This window comes from Neofelis nebulosa, chromosome 1 (genome assembly GCF_028018385.1).
Source record: "Neofelis nebulosa isolate mNeoNeb1 chromosome 1, mNeoNeb1.pri, whole genome shotgun sequence".
Lineage (NCBI taxonomy): Eukaryota > Metazoa > Chordata > Mammalia > Carnivora > Felidae > Neofelis > Neofelis nebulosa.
In genome coordinates, this window is record NC_080782.1 from 230,053,570 (window position 1) to 230,067,318 (window position 13,749).

Here is a 13,749-nt window from a genome sequence, read left to right on the forward strand (position 1 = left end):
AATTCTACTTCTAGATATTCATCCAAAAAAAAAAAAAAAAATGAAAACACTAACTCGTAAAGATATCTGCACTCCCATATTCACTGCATTGTTTACGATAGCCAAGACATGGAAGCAACTTCAGTGTCCATAGATGAGTAACTGCATAAGGAAAATGTTGTACATGTACGTATACAAGGGGATGTTATTCAGCCGTAAAAACGAATGAAATCTTGCCATTTGCAATGACATGAATGGACCTTGAGGACATTATGCTAAGTGAAATAAATCAGAGAAAAACAACTATACAACCTTACTTATATGTGGAATCTAAAGCAAGCAAGCCAACAAACAGAAAGAATTCACAAAGAATGGCCAGAGGTGGAGAGAAGAGATAAATAAAATGGGCAAAGAAGGTCAAAGAGTATAAACTTCTACTTACAAGATGAATAAATTCTGAAGAACAATATAAAGAATGTTGATCACAGCTAACAATACTGTATTGTATATTTGGAAGTTGCTAAGAGAGCAGATTTAAAAGTCCTCAGTACACACAAAAAATTATAACCATGTGAGGTGATGGATGGGTCAGCTAACCTTACGATGGTAGTCATTTCACCATATACACATGTATCAGATCATTATATTGTATGCTTTAAATGAATGTAATGTTATATGTCAATTATATCTCAATAAAACTTGGGGAAAAGCTTTGAAATTAAAAAAGAAAGATACTGTCTTCTCAGTTTTGTACAGTGCAATAAATAAATAGCTAAAAACATTGGGCTCAAAATTAGTTCCACTTAAGTCTGAATCCCAACCCTATCACACACTAGGTGTGTATACATCCCCAAGTTATTTACCTCTCATCTCTTATTACACACCTTACAGACAAAATAGTAAATACAGAACTTTGAACAATACCTGGATCTTTAAAAGCAACACAAAATGGCAGCTGCTATTTTTACCGCATCCTTTCCTACTTAGTATTATACAAGTATTTTTCTGTAAGATATTTTTTCATAAATGTCACTCACAAAATATATACCATAAATTTTATGTAATGACATATGGTAGTGAACATCCAGATATCTGTAACATAGTTGCTAATGAGGCAAAACCTCATTGAATAGAACCTAATCACCCAAACTGGAATTACTTAACATAAACATGGGAAAATGTTCCAGAACACTGCTAAACTCAACCAAATTAAGTTTATCTAATAGCTACAAGAGCAGGGACTTGCTATTTTCTTTTTTTTTTTTTTTTTTTTTTAATTTTTTTTTTCAACATTTTTTATTTATTTTTGGGACAGAGAGAGACAGAGCATGAACGGGGGAGGGGCAGAGAGAGAGGGAGACACAGAATCGGAAACAGGCTCCAGGCTCCGAGCCATCAGCCCAGAGCCTGACGCGGGGCTCGAACTCACGGACCGCGAGATCGTGACCTGGCTGAAGTCGGACGCTTAACCGACTGCGCCACCCAGGCGCCCCGGGACTTGCTATTTTCTAATAACATCTGAAAACTTCACCAAGTTAAGAATATAGCCATTTCCATTGAATTATGTAAGAATAACATATATATGGCAATACCTACTACTCTCTCCAGTATCGCTATGTGACTAGTATTACTGATATTAATAGGTAATGACACAACATTCCATGAATTATGTTTCCTACTGTGTAACTTAAGAGAATGTTGCCACCTATACACTGGAGAAGTTTCCCTTCAAAATGAATAATCTAGGGCACCTGGGTGGCTCAGTCATTGAGCGTCCAACTTCAGCTCAGGTCATCATCTCACAGTTCATGGGTTTGAGCCCCCCAACAGGTACTGTGCTGACAGCTCAGAGCCTGGAAACTGCTTCGGATTCTGCGTGTGTCTCTGCCCTCCCCTGGTCACACTCTATCTCTCTTTCTCTCTCTCAAAAATAAATAAAACATTTTTAAAAGTTGTCAAAAACAAAAATTAAAAATAATATGAATAATGCATATTAATAATAATATGAAGTAAAATTACTTCAAACTCTAGTATCTACATTTCCAAACTTCTCTAGGAAAATATATATATATAGAATCAATCCATTCTCTTACCACAATTTTTTTTATAATTCCAAATGACTGGAAAAACAAAATTCATTATTTTGATATTCCAAGTCTTCAATAACTTGGTTTCAACCAATCATAATCATCCTCACATCCCACCATAAACCACTCAGCCTACTCTGTATTCTACCATGAAGCCATGTCTGTTTATGGATTAATCCATAAACACACCCTATACTCCCTTGATTCTTTCCCTTTAATCATGCCCTCTTTCTCACATTCTATCATCATGTCCTGCTCACCATCTGAAACTTATGTATTTTTCAAGAACCCTAAAAAACTTTTTCCTATGAAGAATTCCTAAAGTCTTTGTAGCTGAAATTAATCATCCTTTCACAAAACTTTAACAACATTTACATTATATTTCCTTTCTGGTACACATATCAACTTTTAATTATAAACATTTAGGAATATAATTATTCTCATAAAGAGAGTATAAGTTTGATCATTTTTAATCCTCTAAAGCTTAGAACAATTCCTGGAATACAATAAATACGTAGTACACTGATGAAATTTACTCAATGGCATGCCCTGAAATCATTATTACCAACCCTTAACAAGCAAGATTATAAAGAAAAGACTATAGTCACAAACATGCCAACAAGTAGATCAGCACAGAAAATTTCACTGCATGAAGTGCAGTCAGTTGTTTCACACAGTACATAATTATTTGTCCAATCAAATCTTTAAAAATTATGATAACGGCATATATAAAATTAGCAGAAATGCCAAGTATCAGCACTATAATAACCACCATATTTCAAATATTAAATTAGAGAAACACTGGTACCCACCACTATCCAGGAGAAATTTTTAACACAATGATACCAAGAAACTACTTATATGAAATTAATCAATCATTTCCCAATATTAAGCAATTTCATGTAACTCATTTTTCTAATATGAGTAAAAAGTTTTCAACATGCATGCAGTTGCACGGAAGAATAGATCTTGATAGGCTGGTAATTTTAAAAGTTAAACTGCAAAAGCAATCAATATTATATAATCATAAAAGATACACTTTGCAGACATGATTTGATTGGACATCTGTGTGAGTAATTATAATCTAGTAGAATAAAACTCCAAAATTTCTATACCGCTACTGTCATTCGTTTGCACGACAATTACTGAGCAGCTGAGGATCTGGAGATAAACCTCTAACTGGGCTGACACTCCGTAGACTCGGACAACTGTGTGACCTCTACTCCGCCTCTTCTGCTATTAGTTAATACCTACTTTCTGCTAGGGCTCGTGGAGCTTCACCCCATAAACGTACAACTCTACCCTGGGCAAAGATGAACAGGGAACCCTCACAGACTTCTGCCTCTACCCCAACAGCTTTGTCCTTTTCTGCACCCTGTTCCACATATTCTAGCTGTTTGAGCTGCCCTTAATTCTGATCTCAGCCTCCTCAGCTCGGCTTACCTCCACCTCCTAGTGCCTCAATAAAAATGTTGGCCCCAGCCAGATACAAAGGATGAATATCCAGCTCATCGTAATTATATTTCTACCTGCAAGGATGTCAGGACTGTGCTATGTGCATTGACAAGTGTCAAAGAAACAGATAGTTTGCATAGTTTGCCCATTTTTATAGTTATTTACAACAGTAGGGCACATTCACTACCAGTTACTCCAAAAATGGATAAAATCAGGTTGGATGTTTTCTGAAATTAATTAATTAAGCCAGCACTTATTTCTTTTTTATTTTAGCCATTCTGACTAAAAGTGTACAAAGGTATCACATTGTGGTTTTGATTTGCATTTCCCTGATGATTAGTGATATTAAGCATCTTTTCATGTGTCTGTTGGCTATGTGTATAGTCTTCTTTGAGAAAATGTCTATTCAGGTCCTCTTTCCATTTTTTAATTCGATTGTTTGTTTTTTGGGAGTTGTATTGAGTGAATTCTTTATATATTTTGGATATTAACCTCTTATCAGATATATCATTTGTCAATATCTTCACTCATTCATTAGGCTGCCTTTTCATTTTGTTGGTGGTTTCCTTCACGTGCAAAAGCTTTCTATTTTGATATAGTCCTAATAGTTTATTTTTGCTTTTGTTTCCCTTGCCTTAGGAAACATATCTAGAAAAATGCTGCTAAGGCCAATGTGAGAGAAACTATTGCCTATGTTCTCTTTAAGGATTTTTATGGTTTTCAGGTCTCATGTTTAGGTCTTTACACCATTTTGAGTTGATTTTCAGCCACTGTGGAAAACAGTATGGAGGGTCCTCAAATACTAAAAATAGAAATACTGTAATCCAATAATTCCACTACTAGGTATTTACCCAAAGACAGTGAAATTACTGGGATGCCTGGGTGGCTCAGATGGTTGAGCATCTGACTTCAGTTCAGGTCATGATAGCACGGTGCATCAGTTCAAGCCGCACATCAGGCTCTCTGCTGTCAGCACAGAGCCCGCTTGGCATCCTTTGCCCCTCCCCTGCGCATTCTCTCTCTCTCTCTCTCTCTCTCTCTCTCTCTCTCAAAAATAAACATTTTAAAAAAGAAAATGAAAACACTAATTCAGAATGATAGATGCACCACTATGTTTATTGCAGCATTATTTACAATAGCCAAGATATGGAAGCTGATGATTGCTAGAGGGGAACAGGGTGGAGGGTGGAGGAATGGGCAAAATAACTAGAGGGACTGGAAGATACAAGTTTCCAGTTATAGAATAAATAAGTCACAGAAAAAAAGGCACAGCATTAATAACATAGTCAATGATACTGTAACAGTGATGTGTCGTGATGAATGGTAGTTACACTTGCACTGAATGTAGCATAATGTATAAACTTGTCAACTCACTATGTTGTACATCTAAAACGTATGTAACATTGTGCCACCTATAGTCAAATAAAAATTTAATTAATTAAGAAACTGTGTAATTGGATAGGTTTTAGAAGATCGTTTTGCCAATTCTCCTCCTCATCTCCATGGGGAAAAAAATCAGTTAAAGAGTACCAATGGATCCAAAAAGGAACAACAACAACAACAAAACCAGCATTTTCAGTTGGATGAATTTATGAGAGGTAATCGAGAGAAGCAGATTATTCCCTACTAAAATAAATAAAACTCACTTATTCCTAATGAATTTCAAAAAATCTTAAAAGTTTCGTGAGCCTGACTGAATCAGTTTTCAAGCTATGTTCTCTATGAAGCATTTCTCAGTTCCTACAATCAGAATCCTTTTCCATGATCCCACTGGACTTACTGTTTTCAGATTGTATCAGGATTACAAATTCAATCAACTTCACTTTTTAGCTTTTTTGTAGGTCTTTCTCCCTTACTTGGTTATAAGTTACTTAAAGGTAATTGAGAGCTTTTCATGTTCCATAATGCCTATAATAGTGCTCCATGTATAGAAATGGCTTAACAAATGTTCTCTGAATTTTAAAGTTGTATGAGGAAATTCATCCAAATAGAATTATTTTCCCTCTAGTCATTTCAAAGCTACTTCTATTTTTTAATGTTTATTTATTTATTTTGAGGGGTAGGGGAAGGAGGGGCAGAGAGACAGAGAATGAATCCCAAGCAGCCTCCAGGCTGTCAGCACAGAGACCACTGTGGGGCTCAATCCCACCAACCATGAGATCATGAGCTGAGCGGAAATCAAGAATCAGACACTTAACCGATTGAGCCACCCAAGCACCACTAAAGTTACCTTTTAAATGACTTTTCTTTATCCAGGGAAAATTCAGAATTTAGAATAAAATTATCCATTCCTCTTTATTTAATATTTTGGCATTTTAATTTTTATTTTATTATTATTTTTTTGAGAATATGCATACCCTTTATATTAAGATAATACTTTTAAGATTACAAATATACTATCCTATTTCTTCTTTGATTCTGCGTTTCTTTATGGATTCAATTCGGTCATTAAACTTTTGTTATCTACTATTGCTAAAACCTACCACTTTCCAGTTTTTGTCTATTTAAATATCTTTATTTGACTTTGTGCCCTTTTCCTTTACTTGCTACATGTATGAAAGAGTTGGTTGCTTTGAGAAACACAACAAGCATTAAGTATGAATATGAAATCACCAATGCTCTTCGCCACAAACTGCACTTATAACCAGTAAATTCTTTTTTGAGCTGAAAGTCTTGGACTAATAATTACTAATATAATTCATTCTTATAATCCTCAGTGATTTAAGTGAAAAGTCCTAGAAAACACTAAAGATATCACTCTGGCTCCTGGTTACTATCCTTTAAAAATAATGCTGAAATAGCTTATTAACTCTTATCTTTTTTTATAATCCTATCACGCTTAAGAACTCAGAATACCTGCTTTCTAAAAATAATGATTGAAATAAAATACTGAAAAATGGGTTACTAAATAGTAATTAGCTTTGGCATGTTGGCATTTTAACAATTCTGAAATGTATGTGCATTCTTCTGTCTGGAAAAAAAACCTTAACTTTCATTTTGTTTATATTGCTTCCAATGAAATAAACAATGTTTAATATATTCTCTAGAAGTTATAAAATCTTTTTGGGAAATATCATATAAGAAGTCTAAAACAACCTATTCTTATTTGAAAAAAAAATATCCTTAATTTTTTTCAGTCCATGATGCAAATATCATAATTCCCTGCTTTGGCTTGTAGGAGCAAAACTACCTCACATTATAATTAACTAAATACAACATTTTTAGTTTTTTTTTAATTATGATACAACTTAAGTGACTTAATAATTTTATTATACTTACTCCATTTGGGTTATTTACATCACTTCCAACACTTCAAAATTATATATGAAAGTATAATAAGCATGCTTGTGCATATATATATCAGTATTTAGTAAATTATTCTTTGAAGGATTTCCAGAAGCAGACTTGTTACATAAAATGGTATGAGTAGCATGGGGATGAGAATGAGGAGTGACTGCCAGTAGGCATGCACGGTGATAGAAATGTTCTAAACTTGGACGGCAGGGATGTCAATACAACTCTGTAAGTTGCTTAAAATAATTTGCTTGTAAACTTAAAATGAGTGAATTGTACAGTATAAAAATTACATTTCAATAAAGATGTTATATTTTTTACAATGAAAAAAGAGGGTTATGGACATTTTCCAACCAGACATTGAGAGATGGAATGAGACAGGAAAATACAACCCATACATATGGAAAATACGCAGGCAATAGAAACTGCCAGTGAGAGCACACAGATGTTAGCTTTAACAGGAAAAGTCTCCAATGTAGCCATTAAAAATATGTTCAAAGAACTAAAAGAAAATAATAATTAGAGAAGTAAATGCAGGTATTATGATAATGTCATATTAAATAGATAACATCAATTAAGACAGAAATACTATAAAAACAATCCAAATGGAAATTCTTGAGTTGAAAAGTGTAACTGACCTGAAAACTTTTCTAGAGGTCAACAAAAGATTTGAACAAAGCAGAGGACAGAATTAGCAAACATGAAAATAATAGAGTATGTAATCCAAAAACCAGAGAGAAAAACGAGTGAAGAAAATGGAGCCTCAGAGAAATGTGGGGAACATGTACCAACATATGCAGAATGGGATGGCTGACGTAGAGAAGAAAACGAGAAAAATATTTAAAAATCTGATGGCTGAGAACTTCCCAAATTTTTGGAAAACACCAATTTACATATTCAGCCCATGAACTCAAAGAAAAACGAAAGCAAAGAAATATACAGACAGAAAAATCACAGTAAAATTGCTGAAAACCAAAGACACGGAGACAATCTTAAAGCAGCATGAGAAAAATGACTCTTCACCTAAAAAGAACACCAATAAGTTCAAGAGTTGACTTCTCAGCTAAAAAAATGGGAGGCCATGGGGCACCTGGACAGCTCAGTCGGTTAAGTGTCTAACTTTGGCTCAGGTCATGATCTCGCACTTCATGAGTTTGAACCCCACATGGAGTTGTCTGCTGTCAGCACAGAACCCACATAGGATCTTCTGTCCCCTTCTCTCTCTGTACCTCATCCACTCTCTCTCAAAAATAAACACTTAAAAATAATAATAACACATAAATAAATGGAGGCCAGAACATGGTTTAATACAATATTCAAAGTGCTCAAAGAAAATCTTTCAACCAAGAATTTATATCCAGGAAAGCCATCTGAAAACAAAATGAAATACATTCAAAAAACATAAAAGCTGAGACAGTTTGTTGCTATCTGACCCACCCTACAAGAAATAACAAAAGAAGTCCTTCAAACAAAAAGAAACCCAAAAACTAACTTGAATACACACACACACACACACACACACACACACACACACACACACACACACACAGTGACAAATATAAAGATACGCAAAGTAAATCAAACATGTATACTCAAGTCACCGAAAAAGAAAACCAAAGCAAGAAAACAGAACACTAAACAGTATATGAAAAATTTCTTGAAATACAAAAAGATGCAAAACTGCATACCGAAAGTGCACACCATTCATCTGAGAAATCAACTCCAAATGACCAAGACATTTCTACCAAAATTACTAGATACAAAAGAAATCCTTTGAACATATAGGCAAAAAAGAACAAGTGCCTGATAACAGAAAGGATATCAGACTGCCATCAGACTTTGAACAAAATATTTAAAGCCAGAAGAAAATTAGCAACATATTTAATATGTTCAAAGAAAGGATAGTCAAGGATTTTATAACCAGGCAAATGCCTATCAGGTGTAAAAACCCCTAACAAACTAACAATGAAACGCAGTCCTCAAGAAGTATTACTCCCACGATTCCCTTCTAGAGAAATACACTAAACAATGAGCTTCAGATACCCAAAATACATCAATACAAGGAATGGGATGAAACTAAAATATGTAAGTACTTACAAGATTACAACTAAGTAAGAATTTTAAAAATTGAGAATAGTATATAATAACTATGTATACTCACAATGTAGATCGTACCATGTATTAGTCAGCTAGGGCTGCCACAGCAAAGTACCAAAGTCTGGGTAGTTTAAACAATAGAAATTTATTTTCTCACAATTCTGGAGGTTAAAAGCCTAAAAATCAAAGTGTCAGCATAGTTGGTTCCTTCTGAAACTTCTCTCCTACTCTTGTAGATGACCACGTCTCCTCCTTGTATCTTCATATGGTTTTCCCTCTGTGCATGTGTGTATCTTACTGTCTTCTTACAAGGACACCATTCATATTAGATCAAGGCCCACCCTAACAGCCTCACTCAAGCTTAGTTACCTCTTTAAAGGCCCTATCTCCAAATATAGTCACATTCTGAGCTACTGGGAGTTAAGACTCCAACATATAAATTTGGGGGAAACACAGTTCAGCACATAACACATCTGAAACGATATACAAAATGGCAATGAAAATGAAGACAGCATATACAAAAAAAAAATAACGGTTTTCAGTAATAACGTCATTAGAGTAGTATCAGTAGTGTTGTTCAGAGACTACTGTATGTGTAATTATGGACTGTCCTCTGTGCACATGACAACTAGTATTGTCAATAAAGAAGAAGGAGATGTAGATTTAATTTAGGGAAGATCAAGTTAAAACACAACAAGCCATTAATTTCACACTAGTAGAAATTAAGGATTCTTGGAATAATGGCTGATTCCAGGACTTAAGCAACAAAATGTTCAAGATGAGTCTGAAGCACTGTCATGGGAAATAGCAAGGAAGCTATCAAAGACTACAGAGTCAGGTCAAAAGACTAAAGGACCAACTAGAACTCATCACTCAAAGGTGGGACAATTTGAATTTCAAAAAGGAGAATAACTGCTATAGATTGAAACACTTCAAATACATTTAAATCCATGAGTTTACAATGAAATTTTAAAAACCTAATCAAAGATCTCCAAATAATGAGGAAATGGCATTAAGTTATCCATTTTCCCTCAATGACCCTTAGGAAGCATTATTTGACTGAGCTGGTGGAGGAAAAACTTGTTAGCATATACAAAATGTTCATTAACTGGGTAAAAACCTTGTAGGAATTTTTAAGACCAGAGAGTAAAAATTATCTGAACGTGGATAATAAAATGTCTTGCTGAAAGCATTATATTTGAGGGGTGGGGCAGAACTTTGGAAAAATAGAACACTTCTCTCACCACTCATTGAAATTCTATTATGATAAATAATAGTATATCTTTAAATAATACACCTGATATTTTAAAGCAAATATAGCTAAACAAATATGATCACAAGCGGTGTATTTTCCAAAAGATTCACCTTAAAACTACTTACACATACATTCTATTACTCAATACACTTCTTATATATATAAGATTTTTTAAAAACATTTTCAGGGGCACCTGGGTGGCTCAGTCGGTTAAGCGTCCGGCTTTGGCTCAGGTCATGATCTCACACTCCAGGAGTTCAAGCCCCACCGTCAGGCTCTGTGCTGACAGCTCAGAGCCTGGAGCCTGTTTCAGATTCTGTGTCTCCCTCTCTCTCTGACCCTCCCCCATTCATGCTCTGTCTCTCTCTGTCTCAAAATAAATAAAAGTTAAAAAAATAATAAAAAACATTTTCAAAATCTACAGCATTTTTAAAGACCTTTATTAAGTGGTGCTTGCAGTCTGTTGACTTTTTGGAAAAAAATCAAATAGTAAACATTTATTACAAATTAAAAATGAGGTTGTTAAAAATCTCAACTTTTCCAGATATGAAACAATTAAAAAACCTTTTTAAGTGTACTGAGGAAAATCAGTCTTGAGAGAGAGAGAGAGAGAGAGAGAGAGAGAGAGAGGAGAGAGAGAGAGATACCTTTAGGTAAATATATCAGAAACTCCAGTCTGCAGAGATAATGCAAAGAGCTTTAGCTATCTGGTAAATGGACAAAACGCAAGCATTTGAGATCTTCAGCTCCAACCTCCTGTTATCTCTTACTGTTGAAACTTCATATTCATTTCCCCTGGTTGGCTAACTAAACTAGATGATGGGATGACGGCAGAGATGGTAAGACTGCATTTACTCCGCCCTACCCTGCACAGCCTTGGTAGAGGACTAATTCCCCACTGGTGGGTTGGCTGCTTTGTCTCTTTGCCATCTTGTGGTTTAGGGTTTTCTGGGCTTCTGTCTGCGTTGTGGTAATTGAGGTTGCAATAGTGCAGATGCGGGGGTGGCTACTGACCCTGGGTCTCACCTCCTTGATTTTCCTTATCTCCTTCACTGCCATCCTCTTTAGGTTGCCTTTGGCAAGGAAGGTTCCTGTGGAATGGTCATTTATAACCCCAATGCATATTGTCTCACTGGTCTACCTTGCTCTCCTGAAGCCTTGTTGTCAGCACCTTCCATCACTTCTCCCCACACAGGGAAGTTGGAATACTGTGTTCAACACCCATGGCATCTCCACATGTAGTAACTAAAGTGGACACGGTGACTTGCAGGAGGGCCTGGCCTTTCGGAGCCCTCCTGGATCCCACATTCTTTTCCCCATTCTCGCTATTCTGGAAATCCTACTGGTAATTGTGTGGATAACCCCTGCAATGTGGATCGTGTCTATAATTTAGCAGGTTAGTCTGCTTCATGTTTACTGCCTTGCACTGGAACTCTACCAGGGCCTGTAACATATGCTACCTCTGCACCCATTTTTGTCCTTTCAACAATATCAAACCCAACAGCCTCTCCATCTTCCACACTGCAAAGGTGTTTCCTGGGGTTATTCTTCTTTATGGCAGTCTGGTATACAAATACATATTCCCTGCTGTCATCCCTGTTGATTAAACCATATCTGCTTCTTACATTAAACCATTTATTGTTCTCCAAATCTTCCTTGTGATGAACTTGACCCTTCAGGTACTGCCAATATGAGGCCACCCTGGCTGCCACTTACTTCAAGGCTGGATCTCGGCCTCACTACTCAAGGTTGCAGTGACTGGGGCCAGGAGCAGCACCAGGCCCCTGGTGAGGGGGTGAGGGGGTGAGGGGGAAGGTGGACAGAACTGTTCAAGGCTTTCTGGGATCCACTCTCCAATTCCAGTACTGATCAAACTCTATAACATTTTAAATTACATTTTTGAAGGAAAACAGTCATCCTCAAGGGATGGATCTAATTTTTGGGAAAAAGAAAATCAACTTGAAGCCATGTTTGATGAATTAACAGGTGTCACAAAACCATCTTTTATTAAAAATATAGCATAGTTCTAAGTAATGAGAACTATTTTTTTGTGTCACTTAAAAACTGACCCTTTAAAAGTAATTCCAAAAGAATTGCAACTAATTTGAAAAATGTTATCATACTTTGAGTATGTTCATATCATCCAAAGATACTAAAATAAAAAATCATTTAAAGTATGACAATTTGAAAATAAAGCTTCACCATTTTGCAGAGAAAGTTTACATGCCCCTATTCATATGCACTTAAGTATATAGTACTCAGAGGTTTTTCTTTCCATAAAATTTTTACATACAAATATATTTAACATAAATAAATGTATAAAACAGTAAAAACAAATAATTAGGAAACCAGAAAAAAATCAACTACATATAAACAGCTCTTCAAAAGGAAAAAATGATGGAAACTGAGTGATGGAATATTACAAAGGAAGAGATAAAGTCTTGGTATGCAATGCACTAGAATGATACACACAGAACTAAACTATACTTTCAATCACAAATTAATGCTTCTCTTTCAATTCTGAAAAAACACTACTGTCTTCATTAAGTGAAAGATTTTTTCTCTCATTTTAACTAATTTTAAATTGTGATAATCAAGATCACCCCTGACCTCCATACTGCTAAATCCAATTGCCATTTCTCAGTCCTGAATTTACTTAACCTGTCAGCATCATCTGACAATTATTCACCTCCTCTTCCTTTAAACTGTCCAGGACACCATACCCTCCTTTTTCCTTACTCTCTTGCTCTCCTCCTAATTTTCCCTTGCTGGGTCCTTCTCATCTCCATAACCTGCAAACATTGGCTTTTCCAAGGACTCATTCCTCATTCATCTTTTATCTCTGAACTCACTTCATTGATTCCTAAATCCAGTCTCATAGCTTTAAATCCTGTATATACCCTACCAATGCCAAATTTCTATCTCCAATCTAGACTTCTCCCCCACAATTCAGGCATACAACATTTCTCCATTAGATGTCTAACTGGCATCTCAAACTTCCCATGTCCAAAACCAAATTCTTGACCTTACTCCCCAAAATTTAGTCTTTTCAAATCTACCCTAGCTCAGTAAATAAAAAGCCCATCAATTCAGTTGTTCGGGCTAATATACATTGGATCACCTTTGAATCTTCTCTTGTACCTTTAATCCACATTCACAGGGACAGAAAATCCTACTGGCTTTACCTCCAAAATATATGGAAAAGCTGACCTCTTAGAGTATTATTTTAGGTATGCTTTATCAAAAATCCAACCAAGTTCCATTACTTCTATGGATATCAGCCTTATCTAAACTCTCTCTGAGTCACAGGGAAACACAATCACAGTGTTCTGTAATCTCTCAAATAAGATCCTAAGTGGCCTTTACACCTGCTTTCCCATGTGGCCTGAAAGCTCTTCCCCAAATATCCACCTGGCTGGCATCAACTTCACCTCCTTGAAGTCTTTAGTGAAATCTCCTTCATCACTCTATTAAAACTGTAGTCCAGAATTTTCTCTGTTTTTTACATGCTTTATTTTTCCCATAGCACTTACCGCCATCAAGCACACTATGTATTTTTATTTTGTTTTGTTTTCTGTCTGT

The 13,749-nt window shown here is 35.6% G+C and overlaps 1 protein-coding gene and 1 pseudogene across 9 annotated transcripts in view; both read right to left on the reverse strand.

The window, feature by feature from the left end:
• Window positions 1-13,749, reverse strand: part of NBEA (neurobeachin) — a 681,254-nt gene that overhangs the window by 559,306 nt on the left and 108,199 nt on the right. The window lies entirely within an intron of this gene.
• On the reverse strand, window positions 10,804-13,706 carry LOC131489235 (Y-box-binding protein 1-like; annotated as a pseudogene).